Source organism: Megalobrama amblycephala, linkage group LG17, assembly GCF_018812025.1.
Source record: "Megalobrama amblycephala isolate DHTTF-2021 linkage group LG17, ASM1881202v1, whole genome shotgun sequence".
In the NCBI taxonomy this organism is placed as follows: Eukaryota; Metazoa; Chordata; class Actinopteri; order Cypriniformes; family Xenocyprididae; genus Megalobrama; species Megalobrama amblycephala.
This window is the reverse complement of record NC_063060.1, coordinates 25,276,059-25,292,318: the sequence shown is the minus strand read 5'-3', so window position 1 is coordinate 25,292,318 and position 16,260 is coordinate 25,276,059. Positions and strand designations below refer to the sequence as shown.

Genomic DNA, 16,260 nt, shown 5'->3' with positions numbered 1-16,260 from the left:
CAAAACCATTCAGACTGTAGCAATAATCAGATTTTAATCTAATTTCAAAACAGGTTGGTATTTTGATTCAGGTTGGTAAATACTGTATTTTATGGGTTGTTCCTGACCGGACTACAAAACGAAACATATTTAGACCCATTTTTGAGTACTTTGTATGTGCAGGTTGCACATGCGCATTTAACTTTTTTTGCAGTAATTAGTTTATCCACAAGGTGGCAACCGTGCCCTGGGGGCGACGATTCGCAAGGTAGTCAAAGAAAAACTGCATAAACAGAACAGACCGGAACGCATGCAAGCTACAGCGACAATGGAGGCCTACATAGACTAGAGATTGTGCGAAGATGTTAGAAAGTACCCTCATTTGTACAACTCTAGCATGAAAGAATACAAAGATATTTAAGGTTGTAACTCGTGGCGAGAGATTGCTCAAAACTGCGCATTCGTCAAATGCCTGTGTTTGCGTACGAGTAAAATAAAGTGTACTTTGGGGTTCAGTGTTATTTTAAAATTATTTACATACTATTTTTGTATTCTCAGTTTTAATTTTAATTTTAGTTTAAGTTTAATAATTTTCATGTGCTTTTGTCATTTTTAAAAGTTTGTTTTTATTTTTAAATATTTCTATTTAGCTTTTTATTTTTAGTAATTTTAGTACTTAAACTTATTTTATTTCAATTATTTACTTTATTTCAATTATTTATATTTTATTTCAGCTTTATTTCAGTTAACAAAAACAAATTTCCATTGTTTTAGATTTTAACACTGGTCAGATTACTTCTTTTTTTTTCAATTATAATGAATTTTTGCTAAATGATTTATTCTGCCATTAACAATATAGAGTATGAGTACAGATTTAAAGGATTAGTTCACTTCTGAATGAAAATTTCCTGATAATTTACTCACCCCCATGTCACCCAAGATGTTCATGTCTTTCTTTCTTCTGTCGAAAAGAAATTAAGGTTTTTGAGGAAAACATTCCAGGATTCTTCTCCATATAGTGGACTTCATATAGTGGGATTCACTGGGTTGAAGGTCCAAATTACAGTTTCAGTTCAGCTTCAAAGGGCTCTACGTGATCCCATACTAGGAATAAGGGTCTTATCTAGCGAAACGATCTTTCATTTTCTAAAAAAATAAATAAAAAAAATATACACTTTTTAACCACAAATGCTTGTCTTGCACTGCTCTGCGATGCTCCATGCATTACGTTGAAAGTTCAAGCGTGACGTAGGCGGAGGTACCTCTTTCATCTAATTTTCTCCTCCTATTCCAAAAGCGTCCGATATCATTTTTACCTTTTTTTTTTTTTTTTTTTTTTTTTTGGTAAAGGGCATTTAGCTTAATCTTTGCACGTTCACTTTGTAGACACTGGATCGGTACTTCCGTCTACGTCACTCATGACATTTGTAACTTGATTACCTCATGCATGTGGATCACAGAGCTAGTGCAAGATGAGAATTTGTGTTTGTGTTTTTTAGAAAATGACTGATCGTTTTGCTAGATAAGACCCTTATTCGTCATCTGGGATCACATAGAGCCCTTTGAAGCTGCACTGAAACTGCAATTTGGACCTTCAACCAAGTGAATCCCACTGAAGTCTACTATATAGAGAAGAATCCTGGAATGTTTTCCTCAAAAACCTTAATTTCTTTTCAACTGAAGAAAGAAAGACATGAACATCTTGGATGACATGGGGGTGAGTAAATTATCAGGAAATTTTCATTCAGAAGTGAATTAATCCTTTAAGGAAATCCAAAAATGCATAATAATCTAAATTCTGTGTATTTGCTTTGAGAGTGGCATGTTTTGAATGTGTACACTGGGCCAGTTTTGATTGGCCATTGGACAGTTTTCAGCTCAAGTGATTGTTCCACATCAGCAATATGAAACAGACTCCATATGCATCAAGGATGAATCTATGTTAAGCCATTAATATATAATCGATGTTAAGTTCTAAATTAAGAATGCATGCAGTCAGAGGATCAGATTCAGGGCTAACCGGTCAGGCATCCGACTGATGTCATTCAAATGAAACAACATCCTGCTGGAAAATTGGAGGATCTTCTGTAGAGACACAAATAAGTCCAATAGGTGCAATTAGCCCATTGACACAAGGGTCAGAGAGTCCTTTGAAAAAGATGCCACGGCAGGAACATGTAACACAATAATAGGCCAGGTCTAAAGAAAACCCTCTGTCTGTGATATGGTTTAGACTGAAGAGGCGACTGAGAGCTTTTGAACTTATAATTGAACAGACACAAGCCCTCTTGATTGTGCTTGGAAAATATCACATTTTCCATGTTTGGTGCAGAAGTATATGGAGCATCCATACACTGAGGCAAAGCATTAGTTGAAGAGGAAACATCATTGTGTTGTATATTACATCCTGCCTGCGCACAGCAGCTGTTAAATGATACGGCATCTGTGATGTTCCACCCACGCGATAAAACCTATTTATTAACTTTAAGGACATCTGCATCAGGCACTCTGCTGTACTGTTGATGTGCTACTGTGTTTGTGCTTCACTGATCTGCTGTTGTAATGGTACACCAGATCAGTCGTTTAATTAGGAGGTGCTAATTAAAGCTGGCCTTCTCTTCTGTAATCTCACCTATTACCAGCAACCCCTGCTGTTGGACTCAAGGAGTCAAAATGCTGGTTTTTGCCAAATAACCTGTAATGTTAAGATGATGGAGGAAAATATTTTAACCAGTAATTAAAGGTATAGCTCACCCAAGAAAAAAAAAAAAAAAAACTATGAAAATCACAAATACTATTAGTGTTAACTAAAAATATTAAAAAATATATTGAAAGTAAAGCTGAAATAAAATAAAATAAATAGAAAAAAATGTTTTATACATATATTTTGATGTAACTGATGTTGTGGTGTTGTGACCACTAGACTGTAGAGCTTTCACTAGACTGTATATTTTCTCTCTTCTTTGGCTCTCTGTTCTTGTATTACAACCTCAACAGTTGTAAATTGATATTTGACCTTGAATGTCACTAGGAAGGGTTTTGAGTTTTTTTGTTCCAGTACCGTATCCTTCAGTTTAAGTTACACAAAAAATAAACTCATCCTGAAACAAGTCATCTGTATCGTCAGAATAGTCCAAAATATATATGAGATATTAATATACAGTGGCACTAAAAAGTACACGTCACAAATTTCAACTAAAAACTGAAAACTTTTTATGCATTTTGCTCGTTCATTTACACGACAACGCCGTTTTGAGGGCCTAAAAACATAAACTTTTGAGTTTTTGAATACAATACCGATATTATCCCATGTAAACTACAAAAACTTGTGAAAACGGTGACGCCATGCACATGCGTATTATGTGTTCAGTCTATAGGCGCGTAGTGTTTCTTTACAAAGTGACATCGCCAACTACTGGTCTGGTAGCATAATACAGCGGTTTTAGTCATTTTCGCAGATATGTGTGATTGGGGATCATTTTGACAGATTGTCGTCTAAACACGAAACTTCAAAAATCCAATGGAAAAACTTTTCCATTTTAATACATCGTTGTCGTGTAAACGTGCACGAAGATACAAAACATCAAACCAAATTTGCACACAAATGATGCTAAAACATTTCTCAGAACTGACTTCAAACCAACTGGTGTCTTGGTCATTTTTAGTGGATGCATGAAGTCAGTTCTCCTCATGTTTACACAGGTGTCCTAACAGAGTAGTTCATCACATTAACCCTTAAATGCATGACTATTTCGCCAATCATTCTTACATATTCGGATCTTTATCGACCCGGATCTATATCTAACACGGAAGGATCTCTACTTGCCGCGATAATATAAAACTCCTGATATTAGAGTAACAATTACAGAAGAATAAAATAAATCGTATTTTGTTACCTTCTGGAGCTTGAAAGGACTCAGTTTGAGCAGATGTTTTATGCCATCATCACTGTCCTCGTCAGAGCTCATTTCCCAGTAAATTCAGCAAATAATAGGCTAGTTTTATGTTTGAGGTCACGAATATGAGCCCATTCGTGATCTCAAACGTATTCTCAAAACTATATAATTTTCAACATCTTCAAAATCAATATTTTTTGTAACAGTTACAGTCATATTTGATTGTGTTCAGTACTTGCTCTGCAGTAAATCGCTGAGCCATTTCATGTTTTTCTTATTCTTTCGTTTTCTGTCTGAATTAATCTTCACTTCAGCATTGTGTATCAGACATTGCCACCTTGTGGAATAAAGGTGAATTGCACTTATTCCGTCATCTAAGATTCAATTATTGTTGTGCAAAAAAAATATACGTACACTCATACACACCTCGGGTCGTTAGCGACCCTATACAATTTTTACAAAAAATTAATACAAAAATAGGCATTCTTCTATAATTTTATGATTTTATATTCTTTATAATGAATTGATTGAGGAATACCAAGATGTCTAACTTTAAAAAATGAACGAGGAGGAGGGTAGTGAATGACGTCCCGGGTCACTAAAGACCCGAGGTATGCATTTAAGGGTTAAAGGATTAGTCCACTTTCAAATGAAAATGACAAGCTTTATTCACCCTCAAGCCATCCATATGACTTTCTTCTTTATGATGAACACATTCGGAGAAATATTAATAAATATCCTGACACATCCAAGCTTTATAATGGCAGTAAGCCTTACCAAACGAGTGTGAGCTGAAGAAAGTGCCTCCATCCACATCCATCCATCATAAACGTGTACTCCACACGGCTCCAGGGGGTAAATAAAGGCCTTCTGAAGCGAAGTGATGCATTTGTGTAAAAAAAAGTTACAAAGTAAAATATCTAGCTTCCACCAGACTGCCTTCCGTATTCAACTTACGAAGAAAGTGTAAAACTCTTGCAGTTCAAAAAGCTTACGCTACGTCCTACGCCAGTTCTGTTTATTTTCGTAATTTAAATACGGGGGGTGGTCTGGTGGAAGCTAGATATATTACTTCATAACTTGTTAAATATGGGTATTTTTCTAACACAAATGCATCACTTTGCTTCAGAAGGCCTTTATTAACCCCCCAGAGCCGTGTGGAATATGCTTTTGATGGATGGATGTGGATGTAGACACTTTCTTCAGCTCATACTCACTTTGTAATGCATACTGCTATTATAAAGCTCGGATGCGTGTAGATATTTTTTAATATTTCTCTGATTGTGTTCATCAGAAAGAAGAAAGCCATATACACCTTGGATGGCTTGAGGGTGAGTAAAGCTTGGGGTAATTTTCATTTGAAAGTGAAATAATCCTTTAAATATGAACAAGATCCACTAACATTTTACAACACACTTAAATGCATGTGGTATTCATTTTGAACAGTTTATCTATTGTGTTATCATTTTAAACCTAATAAATGTTTTGCTTGAAAAATGTTCTTGTGCTGTCTTTAAAATAAATGACCCTTGGTTTGATATTTTGATATAAAGACCTTCGAGAAAGCATCAAAATGAGATCTCTGGAGAAATCTACTCCAGGGCATTATATGCCACAAACTTGTTTGCTTGTAATTGAAATGTTATTGATTTTGGGATGACCTTTGCAGCAGCTGACTGTTTTATTTTAGGCAGAAGACAAACATGTGCTTGCAGCAATATAAGCTTTCTGTCATCCGTCATTTATCTGTTAGCTCACCTAGAATTAGTTTATATCATTATAGTAACCATGAAAGATTTGTTTCTTGTTATCTACAGCCTAAATTAAAACTACAATTGAGGAAGCAGTATTCATTGTCTGATTCCCTGAGATTCTCCAACATTTTAAATGACCAGTGAACAAACCACAACACATTCCAAACCATGAGCAACCATTGAGTCTCTACAGAGATCTCTTCATCATACGGAGGCCGACATGCTAAGATACTCAAAAACAAACTCAAGTATGAAACTTTAAATGGATAGTTTAAATATAAAATTCCTGTAATCATTTACTCACCATCATCATGTCTTACAACAGCCATATTATTTTTTGCATGGAACATAAAAGTAGAATTTTAAAGGATATTCATGAAGCTCTTTTATACAGTATATATACATACAGTGTATACCATACCTGTCCAAACAGAACAGAACAAGACAAAAGACACACCATAACAGTAGTCTCTAAAAGTAGCATGACCCATGCACTATATTAAAGGGTTAGTTCACCCAAAAATGAAAATTCTGTCATTAATTACTCACCCTCATGTCGTCCCACACCAGTAAGATATTTTTGATAAAATCTGATGGTTCAGTGAGGGTCTCTATTGACAGCAATTTAATTTACACTTTCAAATGCCCAGAAAGGTACTAAACACATTTAAAACAGTTCATGTGACTACAGTGGTTCAACCTTAATGTTATGACGCGACAAGGCTTCGAAGCTTTATGAATCTTTTGTTGTGGTACGGAGTGCGTATCAAATTGCCAAAGTCACGTGAACCATTAAAATTTCGAAATGTTTCGAAATACTTATGATATAACAAAGCCTCATTTACTGAAATCACTTTGACAGTTTGATTCACGCTCCGAATCACTGATTCAAAACAAATGATTTGTAAAGCTTCGAAGCTTCATGAAGCAGTGTTTTGAAATCACCCATCACTAGATATTGTTGAATAAATTCCTTATTTTGTTTTTTTTGGTGCACGAAAAATGTTCTCGTCGCTTCATAACATTAAGGTTGAACCACTGTACTCACATGAACTGTTTTAAATGTCTTCAGCAACTTTATGGTCATCTGAAAGTGTTAATGATCTTGCTGTCAATGCTGGCCTCACTGAGACATTCGATTTTTTCAAAAATATCCTAATTTGTGTTCCGAAGATGAACGAAGGTCTTATGGGTTTGGAACGACATGAGGGTGAGTAATAAATGAAAAAAATTTAATTTTTGAGTGAACTAACCCTTTACTATATCTTCTGAAGCCATAGGTAACATTTCTGAGAAACAGAACAAAATTATAGACATTATTCACATATAATTTTCCCTTTAATGAGAATCACTCCAAATGGATCACTGAATCATGAGTTGATGAACTCTTTTGAGTTCTGATGTTCCCAATTTTCAGTAAGCAGAACTATCAAGTTTTGAGTTTGTAGTACTCATGCATGTTAAAAGAACTGAGTTAGCTAACTCATACATTTTGATAGCAATTAACATAAAATATTTAGTTTAATCATTTTTTTTTTATTTTGAGTTCTTGCAAATCAAATGAGTTATCTACTTCACTGTAAACCCTAAGAAAATACAAAAAATGCCAACTTGCTAATATGCTAAGATGTTAACAATAACATGCTATAGCACTTACTGAATGAGTACAGCAACTTAAAGGTGCCCTAGATTATGTTTTTAAAAGATGTAATATAAGTCTAAGGTGTCCCCTGAATGTGTCTGTGAAGTTTCAGCTCAAAATACCCCATAGATTTTTTTTTATTAATTTTTTTAACTGCCTATTTTGGGAGATCATTATAAACGCGCCGATTTATGCTGTGGCCCCTTTAAATCCCGTGCTCTCCGCCCACAGAGCTCGCGCTTGCCTTAAACAGTGCAGTAACAAAGTTTACACAGCTAATATAACCCTCAAAATGGATCTTTACAAAGTGTTCGTCATGCATGCGGCATGCATGCGTCGGATAATGTGAGTATTGTATACTGTTATATTGTTTACATTGATTCTGAATGAGTTTGAGGCTATGCTGCGTGGCTAAAGCTAACATTACACACTGTTGGAGAGATTTATAAAGAATGAAGTTGTGTTTATGCATTATACAGACTGCAAGTGTTTAAAAATGAAAATAGCGACGGCTCTTGTCTCCGTGAATACAGTAAGAAACGATGGTAACTTTAACCACATTTAACAGTACATTAGCAACATGCTAAACGAAACATTTAGAAAGACAATTTACAAATATCACTAAAAATATCATGTTATCATGGATCATGTCAGTTATTACTGCTCCATCTGCCATTTTTCGCTGTTATTCTTGCTTGCTTACCTAGTCTTTTGATTCAGCTATGCACATCCAGACGTTTTGCCCTTGTCTAATGCCTTTTATAATGATAATGTTGGAACCGTGGGCTGGCATATGCAAATATTGGGGGCATACACCCCGACTGTTACGTAACAGTCGGTGTTATGTTGAGATTTGCCTGTTCTTCGGAGGTCTTTTAAACAAATGAGATTTATATAAGAAGGAGGAAACAATGGAGTTTGAGACTCACTGTATGTCATTTCCATGTACTGAACTCTTGTTATTTAACTATGGCAAGATAAATTAAATTTTTCATTCGAGGGCACCTTTAAAACATCTTACCTGCTCTCAAACCAGACTGCATGTGTTACTTGTCACCACTAAATTAGCATAACAAATCTTCCTTAACATTAATCTTGTGCAAAAAAACATCATAGAACACTTAATTTTAGCATTTACACTCCTTTTCAAGTGCCATGGGCAAAGCATGCTGGGAAACAGAAATCCCAGTCCAGTTTCAGTTAAACTTAAGTTAGTCTAAATTAAAAGAAATTAGTTCATACAACTCAAAACAATGAAACAGTTCAGTTTACTTGAAATATGTCAGTGCTGTGAACTCAAAAGAAAATTAAAGTTCTAAATACTCATAGCAATTAATTTAACTGAATTAATTTTTGTTCAATTTAAGTTTGTCCTACTCAAACCAATTAAGTATTTTGAGCATTAGGGTTTACAGTGAACCAGATCACTTGCTTTCCTGACAAGAACTGGCTTTTTTTGGGTGAACTATCCCTTTAATACAAAAGAAGTTGAATGAATGATATAAAATTCAACAATAGCTGATAAATTACTGAATTAATAATAATAAAAAAAAATGTGTTAGCTTTTATTACATGAGCAACAATAACAGATTTATATTTATCTGTCCACAGGAATGTTTACTTTTTGAGAGATAAAAAGATAGCACCAAGATATTTAAGCTCACATGTTGAGTTCTTTCATAATCCATAATAGTTTTTTCATAACATCGCTGTGCATGTGATTGTAAGTACCATTTTCAGATAGGAAACAAGTAAACAAATTAACAAAAATTTATTCAGCTGGTAGGAGGTGCTGATGATATTTCAGTGCAACACACTGCAGAAAAAAGCTAACATGATCCCACAATTGTTTGAAAAAATATAAACAGCTCCTTATATTGAACACAAACATGGAAACATTTGCTCAAACTAGTTTCAGAACTGATTCGCTAGCTTACGCAATGTCTGGTAGTGAGGATTTTATAGCCTCTAAACATTAGATATTAACAAAATGAACAGTGATATATTTTCAGTCAGGGACTCTCTTCCTGTCAAATTTGGGCAGAATAAGCTGCAAAGTAGGCCAAACATTATGCCAAAAAGTTTTAGTCTCTGCAAGACTAAAAAAAACATAGCCAGAAAAACAAGCCTCGATCAGGGTAGCCTTGAATTATTTCATGAAAAGTGGCACTGAAGCAGACTTCTTCATTTGTTTCAGCCTAAAGAAGCCATTAGAGAACCCAGAAAAGCTGAAGGTGGAACTCAGAGCAAGAGGAGACTGAAGGCGATGCTGAAATGAAGCGGCTCTCATTTGTTACACCTAATGGGCAAACTAGGAAACAACAAAAGAGAAAACAGGAAATGGAGGAGGAATGAAAGCTATTGTTACAGCACTCACACGTAAAGCAGCACAGTTTTCTCATACATTGAGTTTCCACTTAACAGGCATCTTCATCACCAAGTGAAACGTCTGAATGCTTTTATTTGTTCAAATGAAGGCCAATCTCTGTCACAACACCCACCAGGCATGTTTCACTTCATTTCCCCGAGGACATCAAGTGACATATTGTTATGTCATAATGGGATATCACGCTCCCACCAATTTATAAATGCTTTCACTGTTATCTTTCATTTCTCAATTCTGACAGCAAGCACTCCATTTTGTTATAAAAACATCAGTGAGTGAAGATGCACGAGGCTTCCGAAACAATATCTCCAGCGCTCTCTTTTGACAACGCCATATATTTAGCCTGCAATAACATGATCACCTTTTATCTTCCATCGTGTCAAATCTGACAGCAACAGCATTTGTGGAGGAAAACACTTAGTGCCATCTGCGTGTGAAGGGCACTTTACAACTATGAAATTGACAGGATAGTTGATTGGCACATCAACACCAACAGCTAAATGATGCTTAATAGAGACCATCTTTAACAAACCCATTATAATCATCTCAATCAAGATGACTGATTAAAAAAAGGTCTGCAAAAAATAATCATATAAAACAGTGTTTATATATACCATTCAAAAGTTTAGGTTCAGTTTTTGTTGTTGTTGTTTTTTCAAGAGGATCCATTAAATGAATCAAAAGATTCCTATTTCAAATAATTGCTGTTCTTTTTAACTTCCTATTCAATTAAAGAATCCTGAAATAAAATGTTTCACCGTTTCCACAAAAATATTAAACAGCACAACTGTTTTCGACATTAATAAAATGTTTCTTAAGCATCAAATCAGCATATTAGAATAATTTCTAAAGGATCATGTGACACTGAAGACTGGAGTAATGATGCTGAAAATTCAGCTTTGACATCAGGAATAAATTACATTTTTAAAAATATTCAAATAAAAAAAGTTATTTAATATTACAGTTTTTTACTGTATTTTTGGTCAAATAAATGCATCCTTGGTGAGCATAAAAGACATAAAAACATTACTGACTCTAAACTTTTATAATATTTCTCACTACAATAAAAATAATTAACAGCATTGTTGCAGAAATTCTGCAGAACAGAACTGAATTAATCATAGCACATTTATGATGTGGACTATATGAGTCATGAAGCATCTACTACATTGCTGAAAGGAACAGAAAGGAACAAATTTTAGAACAGATTTCCAAAACCATGATTTACATCCTGCGGCAGCAGAAACAGCATCTAGTGGAGACATGTTGTGATTTATCTCATAGGTGATGGAGGGAGGTAGAAAAATAGCTCAAATGGTTGAGAATGAAAACTAACAGAAAATTATTAGTGCTGTTTGCTAAGGCAACTATGAGCTAGAGTAAGTGATATGCACAAACTCACACTGTTTGCACATGTGGACATGAATGACACCTCAATTACTCAATTACTGTTGAGCAGAAGTGTGCTATTAGTCTCAAATCAGCCCACAGCACTGAGACAGCATTATTGAAAGTGTTAAGTGATATCTTCCTGGCCTTAGACGAAGGAGATGATGTTGTTTTGGTGTTACTCGATCTGAGTGCAGCTTTTGACATGATAGACCATAACATCCTCATCTCCCGCCTTGAACATTCAGTGGGGCTAAAGGGTACAATTCTGAAATGGTTTCAGTCCTATTTGAGCGACAGATGTTTTTCAGTTAACTATAATAATAAAATCTCAGGTAAAAAACATCTTCCTTGGGGGGTCCCGCAAGGCTCTATCCGTTCTCCTATCGTTTTTTCTTTATATTTGCTCCATTTGGGTAGCATTTTTAGAAAGTATGGAGTCTCATTTCATTTTTATGTCGATGACACGCAAATGTATTTACCAATTAGACATTCCACAATTTCAGTTGAGTCATTTCTAGAATGTTTAAAGGACATAAAAAATTGGATGGCGAATTTTTTTTTTATGTTGAATGAGGAAAAAACAGAGGTTATTGTTTTTAGCCATTTAACCCTCTGGGGTCTGAGGATTTTTGGGGCCCTGGAGAAGTTTTGACATGCCCTGACATTTGTGCTTTTTTCAGTTGTTCATAAACATATAAATGACAAAAGTGTCATTACGCTGTATTCAGCACAAACTAGGCTACAATAATATGTGAGGAACATGTATATACATGTTTGTGTTTTTGAAGGAGTAATGTTTATGCGTGGTTATTGAAAAAACAAAAAACTTAAGTCACTGAAATAAAGCCAAAAAATATATATTAAATCTGTGTTCACAAGACTTCTGGGTATTGGAGGTTGTATACTGGAGTTTTTGCTTCAGAATGATGTAAAATTATGCTGCCTACTCCTTCATATAAAACAATAGAGAGATTTAAATTTTGTAAGACACTTTTTGTCAAGAAACACAGTATACGTGGAGGCGTGAATCATCATGAATAATGGGTGATTCTCTCCTGAGAAGACAAAAGAATCATATAATAATGACCTGAAAAGACTTGCATAATAATGAGCTCTTTCAGTCAGGTAGGCTGTGAAAAAACCTGTGAGACATTGATCATATCTCAAGCTCATGGTGTATATCAAACATACAGAAAAAACAGCAACACTGAAATATTATTACACTTTAAAATAATGGTATTCTATTATATAATTAAAATATAATGTATTTCTGTGATGCAAAGTGTCTGAATGGCATTTCATATAGGCTTTTAGCTTAAAAGCATGCACATTTTGAGAAATATTGATGGATTCTCATATGTTTGTCAATTTTCCATACAGAGTAATATTTATTCAATATTTATTGTCATATGAGTGCTGGATACTGTGTTTTCAATTCATACTTGCAGCCGTGACCGCCGACCCGAGGGAGTTAAAGAACCCGACAAGAAATGTATTAGATTTGAGCCCTCTGACACCGTATTTGAAAACAACAGTAAAAGATTTAGGTTTCCTAATTGATAATAACCTAAAATTAGATAAGCAAATTAACTCAATGGTTCGGGCCTGTTTTTATAATTTGCGTCTATTAACTAAAGTAAAACCGTTCCTAACAAACTCTGACTCTGAAAGAGTAATCCATGCCTTTATTCATGCCTTCACGGTTAGATTTCTGTAATTCTTTGTACTCTGGCATCACTGCCACATCTTTGTCCCGACCACAATCGGTACAAAATGCTGCGGCGAGGTTACTAAAGAAGGTGAAGAAATATGAACCAATTACCCCTGTGTTAGCTTCCTTAAATTGGCTGCAGGTCCGTTTTAGAATCAAATACAAAATTTTATTGTTCGTGTTTAAATCCTTAACTAATCAGGCACCATCATATTTGGCAAACCTTTTAATTCAATATAATCCTCCCAGAACACTATGATCAGAGAATCAAAATGTACTTGTAGTGCCTAGAACAAAGCGCCTATATAAAGGCGATCGGGCATTCGCTGTGATAGGGCCAAGACTCTGGAATGAGCTACCTCTGTCAATCAGGTCTGCCAAATCACTGTCAATATTTAAGAAATTGTTGAAAGCACATCTAATGTTGGTAGCATACAATGACTAGATGTGGTCTTTTATATTTTGATGTGTTGTTTTATGTTGTTGATGTATGTTTTCCATGGCTGTATTGCCCTTTGGATGGTTAAACTGAATGACCTTATGACACTTCAAAATCTTTAAAATACATTTATATGTAGGAAAATATAATTAAAACCATTTGGATTTAATAAAAGAGATCTAGTTGTACTACCTTACATACTTTGTATGTCATATCTTTGTTTATTACTATTATTAAGGCCTTTGGACAAAAAATGACCCGTCACATCATTTACCCATATACAGGTTCATAATTAATGTGAATAATGCATAATGTATTAATTCTAAAGTGAAGATCATAGTAGCCTACTCGTAATGACTCAAGTATTACCAAATTCTTCAGAAGGAATTACTAATTACTTGAGTGAAGAGCATGTTCTAGTAATAACTTACCACAAAATTTAAAAGAAATAAATGAGAAATTCTATTTTCTTTAAACGAAATCATTAAGGTCATTAAGAGTTCTGCATTGTGACAATATTTTTATGAAAATTAAGCACATTTTCTTCCTAAATACCAATAATCCAAAAACGTAATGCTCAAAACCCCAATAATATCAAATAATTTATAAATCATAGTAGTATTTCGTGTCTTTAAGTTTGCATTACAGTATTTTACAATACAATATGTAGGACAAATCTATGAAATAATAACTTAATCACCACAGAGAATATGGGATTTAAAAAAAAATAAAAAAAATATGCAGGGGAAATGTGTTTTGATTAAATATCAAACTACCAAACAATTTAAAGGTCATATTTTTTCCCCTATTGATCTTGGTGTTAAATATAACCAGGAATATGTTTTTGATTCACCAGTATGACACAGACTGAGAGTACAGTCATGTAATAAAGTCACACTATGACATCTCAGACAGATATTAAAATCCATCACCTCTAGAAATATATGCTATGATAAAAGTCAGTATGAAGAGATGAAATGCAGAGTGCAGACATATAATATCACAGCAATTCTCACTTAAAACCCTCTAGAAAGCAAGGTTAAACATAAACCCACACAGCGACGTTTAAGTTGCTCTTGTAAGTGCTCTTACCTAAGCGCCTTTTCTGACCGCAAAAATGCACAAGTTATTAAAGAGCCAACTTTAAATGAGATCCCCCTAAAGTGAAAAGCCTGCATGAATAGCAGAATATTAAGTACAATTGTGGCTCTATCAAATCTCTTTAATGATCGCATTAAAGAACAAGTTCTTCGATTAGAACTTCATCGTCCTATAGAGACCATTATTAAGGTGATAATCGCCATCCAAAGACCTGCCAAAGCTCCCAACACATCGCTGTTATTGCCCCGACAGGCGCTCTTTGAAGGGCAGGTGAATACACGCACCCGTCTGTCAGTGCTGAGCCTGAACTGATTGCTCATAATTGTACTTCATGGGGGATGTTCTTTTTCATCTGGGCTCCGAACATCAAACGCAATTCACAATTAATCCCATCTATCAGACCCACTTTATCGCTGCCACCACTCCAAATATAGCCCCTCCTTTGAGCTGAATCAAAGGCAGCTATTCTAAGACAGGAAATTCTTCCATTGCTTAAACCCTAATCATTGTCATCAGAGAGCCCTACTTAGGGCTGAAGTGCAAAAAGCAGCTTGAGAGGGTGAATAAGAACTTGCTTTTAAAATATTTCCATTTCTTTGCATGGCTTAATTTTATTATGAAAAAAATCAAGTATAATATTCTAAAAATCGCACTAGACTTCAGTTAAACGAGTAACACGTGCAGTAGGTCTTGTTTGGAGAACAATGTATCAAGGTCAGATGAATGTGTGATTAATGAATAGCATGAAAGTAATCAGAGCACAACAGATGCAGTAGTTTGGCTTAATTGATTTGAATGATGAGAACTGCAGGTTTCCATGCTTTGCTTCATGGTGGCACAATAACTGCACTTGGGGACAAAGAAGTGAAATAAAGAGTTGTGTTTACGCTGGCCATCTGTTGTGTGTGGTTTCTGACTGCCACCTGAGGTGTCTATTTATCTAATGTAATGGAAATGTAATCAATACAACCTGTGAATTATATCAGGTAAAATCATATTTTAATTAAATTTAAGATTTAAAGGGTTAGTTCACCTAAAAATGAAATTTCTGTCATTAATTACTCACCCTCATGTCGTTCCACACCCGTAAGACCTTCGTTCATCTTCAGAACACAAATTAAGATTATTTTTATGAAATTTGAGAAGTATATGACTCATCCATAGACAGTAGGGGTGTGACGAGACCGGTATCTCACGAGACGAGACGAGACTCGAGATTGAGTTCACGAGACGAGACAAGATGGCGAAATACATGACTAGAAAAAATATTCTGCAGGTGTATTTGAAATGTTTTAACTAATCATCTTGTAATGAATGTCATTTCAGTTCTACCTTCTGAGACTGAATTATCATCTGCAGGAAAAGACAACAATACTCAAGTAGGGGTTTTGCTACTAACTCAACTGACTGACTTCTCTTCTGTATGATTTCAGTCTCTTCAGACCTTACTGTACATGATTTGTACTGTATTCATCGGGGAGCCGCTGTCAAATGCGGGGAATTGAAATCGCGTTTCAATGCGCGCTCGCGTTTACTTTCACTTTCAACGGTCGCGCGTACTCTGTAAATATGGAGCAGCGGCGACCGTTATCCGACTGAATTAAATGTTTTTTTTTTTTTATTTAAATACAAAGCAAAACGACAGTGGAGGTGTAATGTAAACGTAGCGGTGGCATATTCTTTCCTAATCATCCTAACACTCTGTCATGGCAACATCACAAGACTACTTTCTCGTCACAGTTTAGTCTCGTGAGATCTCTTGCCACGAGATCTTGTCACACCCCTAATAGACAGCAATATAATCAACACTTTTAAGGTCCATAAAGGTACTAAAGACATCGTTTAAACAGTCGACGTGACTACAGTGGTTCAACCTTAATTTTACGAAGCGACGAGAATACACTGAATAACGACTTTATTCTACAATCTTTTCTCTTCCGTCATTATCCTTACGTAGTTG

The 16,260-nt window shown here is 35.0% G+C and overlaps 1 protein-coding gene across 4 annotated transcripts in view; it reads right to left on the bottom strand.

The window, feature by feature from the left end:
• dpp6b (dipeptidyl-peptidase 6b) overlaps positions 1 to 16,260 on the bottom strand; it is a 161,556-nt gene that overhangs the window by 57,531 nt on the left and 87,765 nt on the right. The gene's annotated exons all lie outside the window — the stretch shown is intronic.